Consider the following 13879-nt stretch of genomic DNA (forward strand, 5'->3'; position numbering starts at 1 on the left):
ATACATGAATACCCTTTGGATAGAGGCTGTTCTAAACAGGAGAGGCCATAGCTTATTGCAGTTCTGATTTGCATTTCCCTCAGAATTAGAAATGCCCAGTGGTTCTTCCTAGACTAGTTGGCCATGTGAATATCTTCAAGGAACAATTTCTGTTCAGGACCTTTACCCATTTTTCTTCTTTTCTTTTTCTTTTTCTTCTTTCTTTCTTTCTTTCTTTCTTTCTTTCTTTCTTTCTCTCTCTCTCTCTCTCTCTCTCTCTCTCTCTCTCTCTCTCTCTCTTTCTTTCTTTCTCTCTTTTTTTTAACATGGACTGATTTCTTGCTTTGGAGGTGTAGCTGTTCTTGTGAATTTTGGAGAGTAACTTCATCCCAGATACTTTATTGGCAAGCATTTATTTGCAACATTTTCAGTGTTTTATACCCAACTTGTAGCTGTGTAAATACACACCAGGGAGGAGGTGCTGGGTCAGCTGCCTGACAGGTCTACAGGCCCCTAAACAGTGCCTGTCATCTCTCCTTCTCTCTGACCAGGCTCCACACTGAACAGGACACCGTCTGAAGAGCAAGTCACCCACCTCTAACGGTGCAAACCATGGCTTCTATATCACTGAGTGTTCAGTCAAATAGGAAGTGCTGGAATGGCTGCTCCCTCACTCACCGTGCGCTCAGTAGATGTCAATCTGCAGCTGAAGCAGTTCAGGCGTGAAGGGTCTTTTCTACGGATGACAGCGACAGCACCCTTGGCGTAATCCTGCTTAGTGTCCTTGGCCTTCAAGGACTACTAAATAGATGAAATTATCCCAGGAGGATGGGTGTCTGAGCCTGGGGTGAGGTGTGTGTATGTGTTTGGGGTGGGACAGGGTACTTCTGGCACTCATGTTCTAGCTAGGTATGCCTATACTCATGCTTATAGGGGACTGGTTTGTGATTCAGTCTGTCTGATGGGGCCTAGCTTGGCACTGAACACTTAAGTCAACCCTGCTTCCAGACGAGCAGGTTCTTCGTGCCGTAGTGGTGAGAAACAGTAGTCTGTTGTTCCCTACCAGCCAACTGAGTTACCATGAAACATTTGCACAAGGAAGTCATAATGCATAAAAAGGATCTCAATCCTAGTAAACTTGCCTTAAGGTAGTCGCTGTGCAAAAAGTGGAAATAAAGTGATGTGTGTGCGTGTGTGTGCGTGCGCATGTGTAAATAACCCACAAGAGGGGAAAGGCATTTGCAGAATGGGATATACTCTTAGCAAATCATAGAGGTTGTAAATAGTTAAGAGTTAAGGAATTCCAACTACTAAAGTGTCTAAAACCCACACAAGGGGCTAGAGAGATTTCTCAGTAGTTAAGCATACTGGCTGTTCTAGAGGACCAGAATTCATTTCCCACTATGCATATGGAGGCTCATAACTATCTGTAACGCCAGTTCCAGGGGATCTGACATCCTCACAAAGATATGTACGGAGGTAAAACATGAATGCATATATAATTAAAAGAAATAAATCATCTAAAAATCTACATAACTCAACAGGAAAACCATAACTAGCCTCGTTAAAAAAGTAGGTGAAAGGCTTGAAAAGACATTTCTTCAAAGAAGGGTTGCATCTGTGAGCTAGCAGAGGGGGAGCATGCAGCAGCTTGGCAGGTCACACAGGGTGAACAGGCCCGGGAGAGCCGCAGTGCCTTGTTGTGCTGTGCTGTGCTGTGCCCAGAGCCCACAATGCAGCATTGGGTGCCTCCACATTTATCCAGGGAGCAGACTTGGAGTTAAGTATTCTTGCTACAACTGAAAAATGCTTAGGGGGAGTAAATAATAAAGAACAGAAGTTAATAGAAAATCCAGACAATGCAGAGAACCAGCAAAGCTCGAAGAATATTCTCTGAATGAGCTAATAAAATAGACCAGTCTTGAAGCATTACTCATGGAAAACAAAAGCACAAACATGTAAGATTACAAAAACAGGCGGCAACGGTGACAGCAAGAACTCTGGGATGTCTGGGGATTAACTGTGTGAAGTCACTGTGTCTAAAAGTTAATCAAGGTCAAACGAAACAGAGCTGCAGAAACAGGAGCTGGCCTGTGTTTCCCACAGCCAACTACTTTACATTGATGACTTTTGAGAAAACTTCTCATTGTATCTCAGGCAGGCCTTAAACTTGCTCTGTAGCTGAGGAAAGACACTGAACTTTTGCTCCCCCTGCCTCTACCTCCTAAGTGCCATGATAATGGGTGTAGCCTTGAACACCAGGCCACAAACCTGGAGCTTCAGGCATGTTAGACAAATCTCTACCAACTGAGCTGCAGGGCCAGACGTACACTTTGGAAAAAGACTATTAGCTTTTAAAAAGTTTTGTTTGTTTGTTTAAAAGCAGGGTCTTTACTCTGTAGCCGGGGTTACCTGGAACCCCCTTTTGGGATCAGGCTAATCTCAAAGCTGTGGCACTCCTTTTTGCCTCTGCTTCCTGAACGCAGGAATGACAGGCATGTCTGTCTCACCATGCCTGGTTTATATGGTGCTGGGATTTGAACCCAGGACTTAGGGGAGAAACGCTGTCAGAAAAACAACAAAATGACACAAAAAGCTTTACTCTTAAGGGGGTCAACTGTGCAAGTTTTCTCTCCGAGCCTGGGACAGAGACAAGCGTCCTCACCATCACCGCTATTCACAGTCACTGCGCAATGAGACGAGACAAATGAGAGAAGGCAAAGGGATGAAAGGGAAGCAACAAGCTACTGTATCACCACAGATAGTTCTCCTGCTGGGATCAAAAGATGAACCCATTAGACTTGAGTTGAACAATGACACTGACTGGATATAAAAGCAACCGTCTGTTAAGTGTCTAAACTTCAATGGCAGGGCTGCGGTCACAGGTTAGTAGTATTCTGAATTCCATCCTTAGCAACTCCCACCTCTTAAAAAAAAAAAACACTCTGCCGTGTACCTCCTGTTAGCTAACAGAATTCAGAAATAAAAGTAACCCCTGACACCAGTAATAAAACACAAGGTACCTAAAAAATAATGATTGACAATGTGAAACCTCTGGCGCCTGTGGGCAGTCCCTCAGGAAGGGCGGGATCGACGGCAAAGCACGTTGTTCATGAAGAGGACAATCTGCCCCTGCTACAAACCCCTAGTCGCACGAGTGCTATTTTCTATCAGTATGTCTACCTGTTTTCATTCCGGTATACCTAAGAGCCAGCAGTAGATGATTAAACGTCTATAAACAGCCAGGGACAAATGATTAAACCCTCGTGAAACTGGAATATTGGTGAGTAGATGAATGCAAAGATTTCTGCAAAATGAAAATTTAAAACTTAAATTTAAAATGTGTCCTTTAAAAAGCATTGTATTTACTTATTTTATGTGCATGTACATCTATGCGTGCACGTGCCCCAGTGTGAGGAGTGGGCGGTCAGGACCCTGGGGGAGTCAGTGCTCTCCTTTACCATGTGAATCCCAGCATCGGATACACAGGGATGATGGATGCTTACACTCAGTTTACTTTTTCATTTTCAACCAGTTCTGGACCCCGGATCATAAACGTGGGCTCCCTACATTACGGCTGGGCCTTCTCACCTCAATCAACTAGATAATCACTTCCAGACATGGGAGGAGGCATGCCTCTTCAGTGCTCCTGGACCCTGTCAGCCGGCAGACGGTGCTAACCATCAGGGAAATCATGCGCAGAGTGAAACTTTGAAAATATCCTAAAAATGCAGGATTAGGGCAATTGTTGAGCAAAGCATTTTATTGTAGAAGTGGTAGTTTCATCTCATATAATACCAACCTATGTGACCATTCATAAAATTATCATACAAGAAGTCTAGAAATCAGTGCCTATATAAGCTTATGTTAAATTAACTTCAAATTTATGATTCGAATCCTGTAAGGGTGTGTTTATATGTGTCTACTAATGACTAAAGTGGCGCGAGAGAACTGTAAAAGACATACTAAAACATTTGCAAGGCTTATTTCACCATGGCCAGGGTGTTCTAATATGACTTTTACCGGAGGAACAGAAGGAGAGTGAGCACGAGCAAGGAACTCAGGACTGCGAGGGGTGCACCCACACACTGAGGCAATGGGGATGTTCTATCGGGAACTCACCAAGGCCAGCTGGCCGGGGACTGAAAAAGCATGGGACAAAACCGGTCTCGCTGAACATAATGGACAATGAGGACTACTGAGAACTGAAGAACAATGGCAATGGGTTCTTGATCCTATTGCACGTTTAATAGACCTGGATGGAGGTGGGTGGTCCTTGGACCTCCCACAGGGCAGAGAAACCTGCTTGCTCTTTGGGCTGAGGAGGAAGAAAGACTTGATTGGGGGAGGGGGAGGGAATGGGAGGTGGTGGCGGGGAAGAGGCAGAAATCTTTAATAATTAAATAAATTAATTTAAAAAAAAAGAAAAAAAATATGACTTTTACCGCTATCTTTGATATTTACCGTGTGTCCATGCTCCCACTTTAATGCATTACTTGTACAAGAGCCATTAGGCAGCTCCCACCGCTGGCAGGATCAAGTCCCACTCCTGAGGCTGGCCAGCCCTTACTCAGATGTTTTCTCTCTGCCCCAAGCAGGCTTGAGTGTGCCTACACACAGAGCCTGCCACTTCCTGTGGTGATCCTTCCTCCTCCAGCAGCTTCCTGAGGTGAAGAGCCAGCCCCTCCTCTCAGCCAAGCCTTTGGGAGAGGGTCCTGCATTCAGAGCAACTCGTCAGACTCCATGGAAACCACTGACAATTAGCCAAATACAGCTCACATAATCTCTACCACTCCTTCCCGTTATTTAAATTTATTAATCTAGTACATTATTCTTTTGTCTAACTAGCTTTGAGTACTCTGTGTTTTTTCATAAAATACAGGACAACTGAGTGTTTGTGGTAGACAGAGTAATGCATTCCACCCCCCAATCCTTCACACCCCAACCCCCATACATCCCCACACCAAAAAGTCCCTTCTCCCGATTTTCCCAGCATCTGTGAATGAATGTGTTGTGCTACAGGACAAAGGGCAATTCAAGGTGTAGCTGGAAGAGACTGCTGAGCAGCTAGTACCCGAATAGGGGGCAGGCTGGCTCTCCAGGGGGGCCAGTTCATCCTGAGAATCATAGCAAGAAGGGCAGGACAGGAGTTACTGTGAAGGGAAGAGGGGCTGGAGCCACGCCGTATGAGAAAAGTTCAATCCTCAGAGACAGGTTAGGGGACACACCTCTCCCTGGACCACTGGGGCAGTGGCTAGGCACTGTCGGAGCACAGCTGAATTCTGTTCAACTACCGTTCCTCTGAAGAAGTCATTGTACGTGTCTTAGCCAATGTTTCTTTCCCTGTGTTTGGCTGCAATGTATCTAGCTGCTTCCTGACTGCCAGGCCAGCCTCATGTCCGGCCACCATGCTTTCCCTGTCACAGTGGGCTGTATCGCCTCTGGAACTGTATGCCGACAAAAACCTGTCTTCCCTAACTTGCTTCTCATCTGGATGTTTTATCTCGGCCACAGAAAAATTTAAAACTGTGGTTTAGATGTCTCGTTGTGGCAGAATGAAAAAAAAAGGAATCTAAGTGATTAGATGGAGAGAGTTTGCCTCCTTGGTAACTCTGGGGTGGGGCCAGCACACATATAAAAGAGGGCTATGGTTTGAGTGTGTCCCCAGTCAAGATGAAGGCTTGAGTCTCAGGTGATGATGGGAGGTGAGGCCACCATTAAGAGGTGGGGCTCAGTGCCAGGTCATTAGGCCATGGAGGGGCAATGCTGCCCTTTTCAGGAAATGAAGTCCTTGACTGTAAACAAAGACAAGGCTGGCCCTCCCCTCGGGGCTCCCAGCATCACCACCAGGTCACGCCCTTTCATCCCCTACAATGTGACACAGCCAATGGATTGCACCAGAGGGAGCAGATGTCAGTACCATGCTTAAATCTCCAACATAAACTATAAGCTGAACGCATATTCTTTGTTTACAAATTATCCAGTCCCAGGCTTTTCTTTTTTAAGGGTGTTTTTCTACAGCAATAAAACGCAATAGGGTTATAAAGAAGTAATCCCACCGTGATGTGCAGAGGGAATTTGGTGAGGCAGCTGGCCCTCGGTCAAATGGCCTCACTCCCAGAGACAGGGCCAACCCAAACCCTCCAGTCAGCCTCCGTCCTGTGATGCCAATTACCCTGATTTCTTCAAACATCAAACTGGGGCCATGGGATTTGCTAGTGTTGTACAGCCAACATCCATGGTGAGGATTAATTAGCATGCTTCAAGTGCTGTGGTTTGGGTTTGGTTTCTGTATTTTCTCAGGAGGAAAGGCAGCTCAAGACGGAGAGTTAGCAGCAAAGGTTTGACGGATGTGGCTTGAGATGTGCTGTGTGGAGTGGGTGAGACAGGGCATGCGGCTGTCGGGCTGCTCAAGGGATCAAGAAAGTCACACCCAGGAACAAGCAGGAGAGCTCCCCAGAATGGGGGAGGAGGCCTAGGCCTCTGAAAATTCAAAAAGGGAGGGCACAGAGTGACCCAAGGCAAGGGGGTGTGTGAGAAACTACAGGTGACAAATACCGGCAGTTCAGCAAGCATCCCGAAGCGTGAAGATGAGCTATGAAATAAGCTCCCTGCTGAAGGAAAGAGTTCAACAGACTAGGCGGGGTCTGAGAGGCTGACAGCTGAGAAGCTTAGCTCCACACCCGCCTCTCTGCCCCATACAGTGTCTCCACGAGCCTTGAGTAACTTTTCAAACTCAACCTAATACATCGTTTCTGACTATGAAAGTGACATGTGCTCATGGTCGGAACTGGAAACTGTAGAAATACATACATAAAGTAGAAAGGGCAGCGCCCTCCCCACCCGGACAACCACAATACACCTGTGCGCACAGCAGAGGGATCTGTTTACAGAGCTGCGCTGTCACTGTCCTCAGTGTGTTGTTGACAAAGCAGATGAGTGGAAGAGCTCGTCCCAGGCGCTCAAGAAATGAGTCAACCTATCATTGGAACCCAAGTCTGACACTCTACACACTGATACCGCCCATCCCAATATTCCTTTTTCTACCTTCAGAGAAACAGCACAAGGCATGAGCAGGGTGCCCAGGATCAGAAGTCAGAAGCAACCACCATCCAGAGCCAGACTGCACATAAAGCCAGTAAGGTTGGTGTCACCATGAGAGCCGCTCTCCCAGGTACACTGAAATATAGCACACCCCAGCAGGCCATCATTGAAATGAGCTGACTGTCATTACAGTTGACCTGGTTCTGATCAAACCGGTGAAGGACAGGAAATGAGAGGGGCCTGGAATCAGCAGGGTTGGAAATGTGTGAGAGGAGGAGTCCCGAGGTCAAGCTCCGCTGTTTAACAGTTACAAAGGACCTAAAACCTTGATTTCCCCATCTGAACTAGGAAAAGGAGGCAGGGGGTATCAGACTGACAACCCAGAATGTTCCAGAACTTTGCTGTTCTATGCAACAATGCGTGCGTGTGACTGGCACAGCCTGCCACACGCACCACGTTCTGCAGATAGGCAGCTAATCTGAGAATGGGTGAGATCATCACTGCCCATGCTAGCTTGTGTAATCAAAGGGAAGCAGTGGTCACAGACTCACTGGTCAGCATACATTTCCATACACGCAAGGCACTGAGCAAGCTATACAGATGGTGATGCATCTACTTGGAGCATGTTTCTCTGGATGGGAAGCAGGTGAGCACGGATAGGAAAGATGAAAGCATGACATGATGGACTGGAGACAGCAAAAGCTCCTGCTCTTCAGAAGTCCTGCGGAAACTAAAGGAGCTAAAGTTTGGAGCGATCTAAAAAGTCCTCCACAGGCTCTCATTTAAATGCACATTCCCGCTACGAACTGCTCCTAGATCTGTCCCCCTGTCTCTTCCCTGATGGACACCTGTCCAAAACACATCTTTCCTCCTCCACTGAGTTATTTGCAACAGATGATACAGTCACAGAAATAACCAATACAGAAAACTGGCATCGGAGAGCGAAGTGAGGCTGTTGCCATGACTACACCTGACAGGAACAACTGAAGAGAAAGGGCTTATTTCAGCTCACAGGTGAAAGATTTTGGTCTGGTTCCCAGTCGCTTGCCTCTGTGAGTCTGACCTCATGACCTCAGGAGCAGGTGGGGAGGAGATCTGTCTAGATGATGGCAGAAAGAAAGCTGAGAGAGAGAGAGAGAGAGAGAGAGGGGGGGGGGGGGGAGGGAGGGAGGGAGGGAGGGAGGGAGGGAAGGAGGGAGGGAGGCTGGGGCCACGGGTTGGTTTATAACTTCCAAAGGCACGGCCATAGTGATCTACTTATGCCAACCAGGCTGTTTTCTATTTAAATTTGAAACTAGGTGAGTCTTGCACCCCCAGCAGATGTGGCAACTATACTAGAGAAAATGTCTGTATGGGGGAGTGTATTAGTTAGGGATTCTCTTGCTGTGAAGAGACACCATGACCATGGCAACTCTTACAAAGGAAAACATTTAGTTGGGGTTGGCTTAGAGTTCAGAGGTTTAGTCCATTATCACCATGGCAGGACATGGTGGCATGCAGGAAGTCTTGGTACCAGAGAAGGAGTTGAGAATTCTACACCTTGGTTTGCAGGCAGCAGAAGAGACTGTGTACCACACTGGGCGTAGCTTGAGCATATGAGACCTCAAAGCCCATCCCTACAGTGACACACTTCCTCCAGCAAGGCCTCCTAACAGTTCCCTAGGCACCAAGCAGTCAAACACATGAGTCTATGGGGGCCATTCCTATTCAAACCACCACAGGAGGAGAGGAAACCAAGCCCCATTTCTACCATCATTGCTAGCAGAAGCAACATCTCAGAGGGACACCCAAAAAGAAGAGGCCTTCCACCTGAGCTCATAGCAACGCTGCAGAGCCATTTCAGAGTGGGCTTTCAGTGATAGGGGTTATGATAACTTCTGTTAGTGCCCTTCACCAATAGTTGGGCTCCTGCTAGCACAACTCGTGTGTGTGTGTGCTTGTGTGCGTGTACGTGTGTGTGTGTGTGTGTGTAATTACTTATGCATATGTCATACAACTGGAGTATTCTGGAGTTCTCATGATGACATCCAACATCTGAGGTGAGCTGTGGTCTCAGATTGAGAGGACCAGGACCAACCCGACAGCTGCAAGCTGAGGTCACTATAGTGGTTCTTCCCATGATTTGGATGGTTCTGGAAAACATGGAATCTAGCACAGGAGAGCACTCCGTCTATGCAAGCTAAATTCAGACCCAGCATCACAGCTGCTTCCCCAGTCCTCTCCAGGCTTTCCCATAACTCACTGTGAAGAGCGCCATCCATTTCCTCAAGTCCTCACTGGCTACTTCTGCTGCCTACTTAAGGGAAAGACCCTGGGTCTAGGCCACACCACCAAAAAGAAAGGCATAGAGGTACGGGTGCTAGGCTTTGCACATAGTCTGCCCTCCACAGGCAGTGTCCTTGGTCCTTCCCTGAGCGGAGCCCAGAGAGCGGAGGCTTGGAGAGTGGAGGCCCAGAGAGCGGAGGCTCAGAGAGCAGAGGTCCAGAGAGAAGAGGCCCGAAGAGCTGAGGCATAGAGAATGGAAGGAGGGAAATTGCTATCTCTTTCTCCTGCTCAGTGAGCACCTCGCCTGCCTGAAGGCTTCACTTGAGAGCAGCTGAAGTTCCAGCTAGACACTAATCCCTTCTAATGGACAGCTATGGAATCGGACCTCTGGGAGTCCATGGTGGAAATGTGATTATATCTATTCCCCAATTTCAGCTCACTTCCAAAACAACGAATGAGCACAAATGTTAAGCAGGCAGAGATTAGTCATTTTGGAGGGCACTGAAGATAGACCCCTTCCTGGTGGTTGGCTTTGGATCCCATTTTTTCCCTGCTAACACTAGAAAGGAAAACATTACCACTGCCTCTCCTTAGGCCTTCTAGTCAAAAGAATGGAATACCTCTGGCCCTGAGAGGAGATATAACACTCTGATCTCCTCCAAAAACTACATTATATACTATGCTGTCTCGTCCCTTGAGCTTGGCCTGTCAATCAAACGACCAGAGTCTACTCTCCAGGGAAGCTCGTTCACCTAATAACATTCTAAGGAGATGGGAGGAATAATTATCCCGTAATGAGATGATGTGCTCACTTATACTTCCATAAAGTCTCTCCCCTGATGCAGTTGCTTGCACATCTTCACTGCTAAGCTGCCTGCTTTTTGAGTTCTAAACTTCAAAAGTATAATTTTTCCTTTTTTTTCTGCGCCTTATTCCTAAAGTTCAGGCATGTTTTCCCCATCTAAGTGTGCGATCGCTAGCATCCTGCTTTCTCACTCATCCTCTGAAGCCCCACACCCCACTTTTCTGCCATGCAGCTGCTTGCCAACCTCCCTCCACTTGCGACCATGCCAGCTCAAATGGACCCCAACTCCAAGGACGTGACCTTCCCTCTTCATTCTTTTCCACCTACGCCCATTCAGCAGCTGCCAAAATTTACGGCTGGAATGCACTGTTTTTCTTTCAAACGCTAATAAAATGGTCCCTGAGCTTCCCTCTGACTCTGTTTTTAAATTCTTTTATTAATAGGACAGCTAGCCTAAGGAGGGAGCCCAGTCTCCCTGGATGTCCCTGCTACTCTAAGGAGGGCGTAGGAAGAACCAGCTTCTGTGGGAACCTGGGGGGATGTAGAAGGCAGGGCTCCCCTGGGAAACAGCCAGTTCACACAGTGTATGAGGTGAGGAGACATTGGTACAGGAAAGAGGACAGGGCTCAGAGGGGTGAACGGGATATAGCAATAACAAAACCATGTATCAACCCAAACTAGTTTATTGTTTATAACGCTTCTAAGGTTTTCATTTCTATACATTCACGTGTGACTCTGCCTGAGGCAACATTACTGTTTATGAACAGGTGCTCCCTGGCAGCCTGTTCCCTAACCATCCTCCCCTGAGTCTGATACTCAGTCTGGGAGACAATAGAGTTACAGCCAACCGTGGCTCTGCAGTCACATGGGCTAATGTCAGCCCTTACTTGATACACCAAGTTGGCTGCATCCTGGTTTCACAAAAGTTTCTAGAATATCTATTTGGCTTTCCAGATGTTGGTGTCATCTAAGTTTAAATTTTCTTATAACTGGATTTAATTTTTCCCTGCAAATAACTGCATAGAAAAGAAAGCAGGTTCATGTCTTCATGGTAAAAAGCAGCAGACCCCACAGATAGGTTTTTTTTTTTTTTTTTCTGATTTTGCCTCACAGCAGACTGAAGTAATTCAGACATAGCAGAAAAGGCCTGCAGGGTCATTCTGTATGAGAAGGAGGTGGGCATGGTGTTCCCTATAGACATAGACAACAAAGAACATCTCACTTCTATGAGCCAAGTTGGTGAGGAAGGCCAACATCAAGGACTTCTTTATAGGAGGCGCAAGGGACAACAGAGGCCAAATCATGTTCCTGAATTAATGACCGCAATTATGGAACTTAGCACAGCTACAAATAACACATTGGAAACTTTCAAGCAGTTGAGGAGTGGAGTCCCCTGTCCCGACTTCCACATCCCTACTAACCTGCATCGTGAAGAAACCTCTTGTCCATGCTATTATTTTGCTAGGCGTATTTTAGGGAGGGAAGTCAAAAGTGATGGCAGGTTATGATAAGAATCCTGCTGCAAACAGGGTTGTGATGGCCACCTAAGAAGCTGGCTCTAGGTTGTCACTCCTAATGCCAAACTGAAGGGGAAGCCCAGCCAATCACCTTGTTTGTGGGACGTGTTCCCCTTAGGCTAAGACTTACTTATAAATCTTGTGGGTGTGCTTCCTGCTTCCTCTGTTTGTTTTCCTGTGCTTCGCTGGAACTTTGGCTTTGTAAGTTCCCCTTTTCTTCCCCTTATTAAAGCTGAATATTTTATATTAAACCTAGTCTGGTTAATTCTATCGACCACTCGCCAACACCAAACTAAACTATAGCCCAGTAAGCGCACAGGCTATTTATTTATTTATTTATTTTGGTATGAGGATTTAGCAAATGAAGACAGTCCACAGCCATTATGTGGGAAGCATATTCCATCTGCCCTGGACCAGGGTTCTATTAAATCTACTCCTGCATTCGTACTGTTCTCCAGATACCCCAGGAGATTCTGGTATTCCTGGAATAGGCCAAGTCTCTCAGGTGTGAAGGAACAGGGAAAGTTACCATAATAGCCTCCAGGTACCTAATCAAAGGTCTCTGATTCTCTGTGCAGCGGATAAACTTATTTTCTAGCACCTTCTAGAATAGCGCTTGTAGACCAACAGAAATATAATGCAAACCACATATACAATTCTAAGGTTTCCATCAGTCACACTTTAAAAAAGGAAAAAGAAACAGAAGAAGTATCAATAGTATATTCAACTAAACATACTCAAAGTACTGTCCTTTCAATCATTCCAACATGTATACATCATATGTGCACACTCAACATATTCAAAGTACTGTCATCATAACATATATGCACCATATGTGTACCTAGCCTTCAAAGTCTGGTATGTATTTTATACTTAGAGCTGATCTCTCAACCCATAATTACCTACATTTCAAGTGCTCAGTAGCTAGTGGCTACCAGAGTGGACAGCACAAATCTAGCCTATTTGGGCTGTCCTCAGGGTCTAACGCAAAGTCTTGTCTCACCATTAATGTAATTTTACTCTAGAAGAGACATTTCTTGCCTGTTATTAGAACACTTTCCTTTTCTAGGTTTAATGCATCCACCTGGGTCTGGTGGTGTTTAGCTTTTAAAAATTAACATACTATTAGATTTCATATGGCATTTTCAAACAATTTGTTTTTCCTGTCCACCCCGTACTCCCCCATCACCTGACGCCCTTTCTAAAGCCCCCCTTTCTCCTTGCATGGTCCCCTTTCCAGTTGCATGACTATACCTACACTCACATGCATTCATCTACCTAAACATTAACAGCTAAGAGCTGCTCATGGAAGAGAAAATGCCATCTTTATCACTCTGGGTTTCCTTGCTTAATATCGTAATTTCCAGATCCACCCACTGTCCTGGAAATTTCATATTTTTAATTGCATCTAAGCCCTCCCACAGTTGTCCACTCTGTGATCAAGTAATGATTAGTGACTGCTTATCAAGGTGCTGGGCACTTGTGTTAACTGGTGAGAGTCAAAACACAAACAAGTCCTAGATCTTGCCATCCAGACCCTTCACGTCGAAGAAAACCATAAGCCCAATTAGACTGTGTGTCTGATGCTATTCAGAGCCACTAGAAAACACTAAGGAAGGAACAACTGTTTTTCATGGGGCCCCTGGAATGCTCTAGAAACTGCAAAGAGGCAGGAAACAGGTATTGAGTTTTGGGATGATATAATCCACTATGGGCTTTGAAATGGCAAGCAGGACTGGTAATGCTGGGTAACAACGTGACCAGGCCAGGTGAGAGGGTGCTGGGTGCTCAGTGACGTCATCGGGTTAACCCTCTGAGCAGGAATGTGTAAGGGGCGGGCTCTTGTGGTCACTTGGAAAGGACGAAGAAGTAAAGAGAGTTGGCCAAGGCAATCCAGTGTCTGGGAAGGAGGTGGCATGGGCCCCACACGAGTGTGGCAGTTCAATGCCTGGGAAGGAGGTGGCATGGCACCCACATGAATGCAGTGAATGCAACAACATCCCCTGAGGAACTGACAAGGCTCCTGCATGCAGCAGGAACAATGAAGCTGAATGACTCCCAGGACACTTAGGAAACTCACACCTGTGAGATTCTGCAGGTTCTATACAGCATCTGGCCAACCCAATCAGAGGCTGTGGAGGCTCATACAACCCCAGAGCTGGACAGAGGCTTTTTTTGATGGTGAATTTTCTGTAAAAAGGGTTCTGGAACTCTTAGGTGACACAGGCAATGACATGATATTGGTGGTGGAAAGGGGACTCGGGGCTCC

The 13879-nt window shown here is 46.4% G+C and overlaps 1 protein-coding gene across 1 annotated transcript in view; it reads right to left on the reverse strand.

Annotated features, from left to right (window-relative positions):
* Arsb (arylsulfatase B) overlaps window positions 1-13879 on the reverse strand; it is a 172478-nt gene that overhangs the window by 46084 nt on the left and 112515 nt on the right. The window lies entirely within an intron of this gene.

Source organism: Chionomys nivalis, chromosome 15 (genome assembly GCF_950005125.1).
Source record: "Chionomys nivalis chromosome 15, mChiNiv1.1, whole genome shotgun sequence".
NCBI classification, from domain to species: Eukaryota; Metazoa; Chordata; class Mammalia; order Rodentia; family Cricetidae; genus Chionomys; species Chionomys nivalis.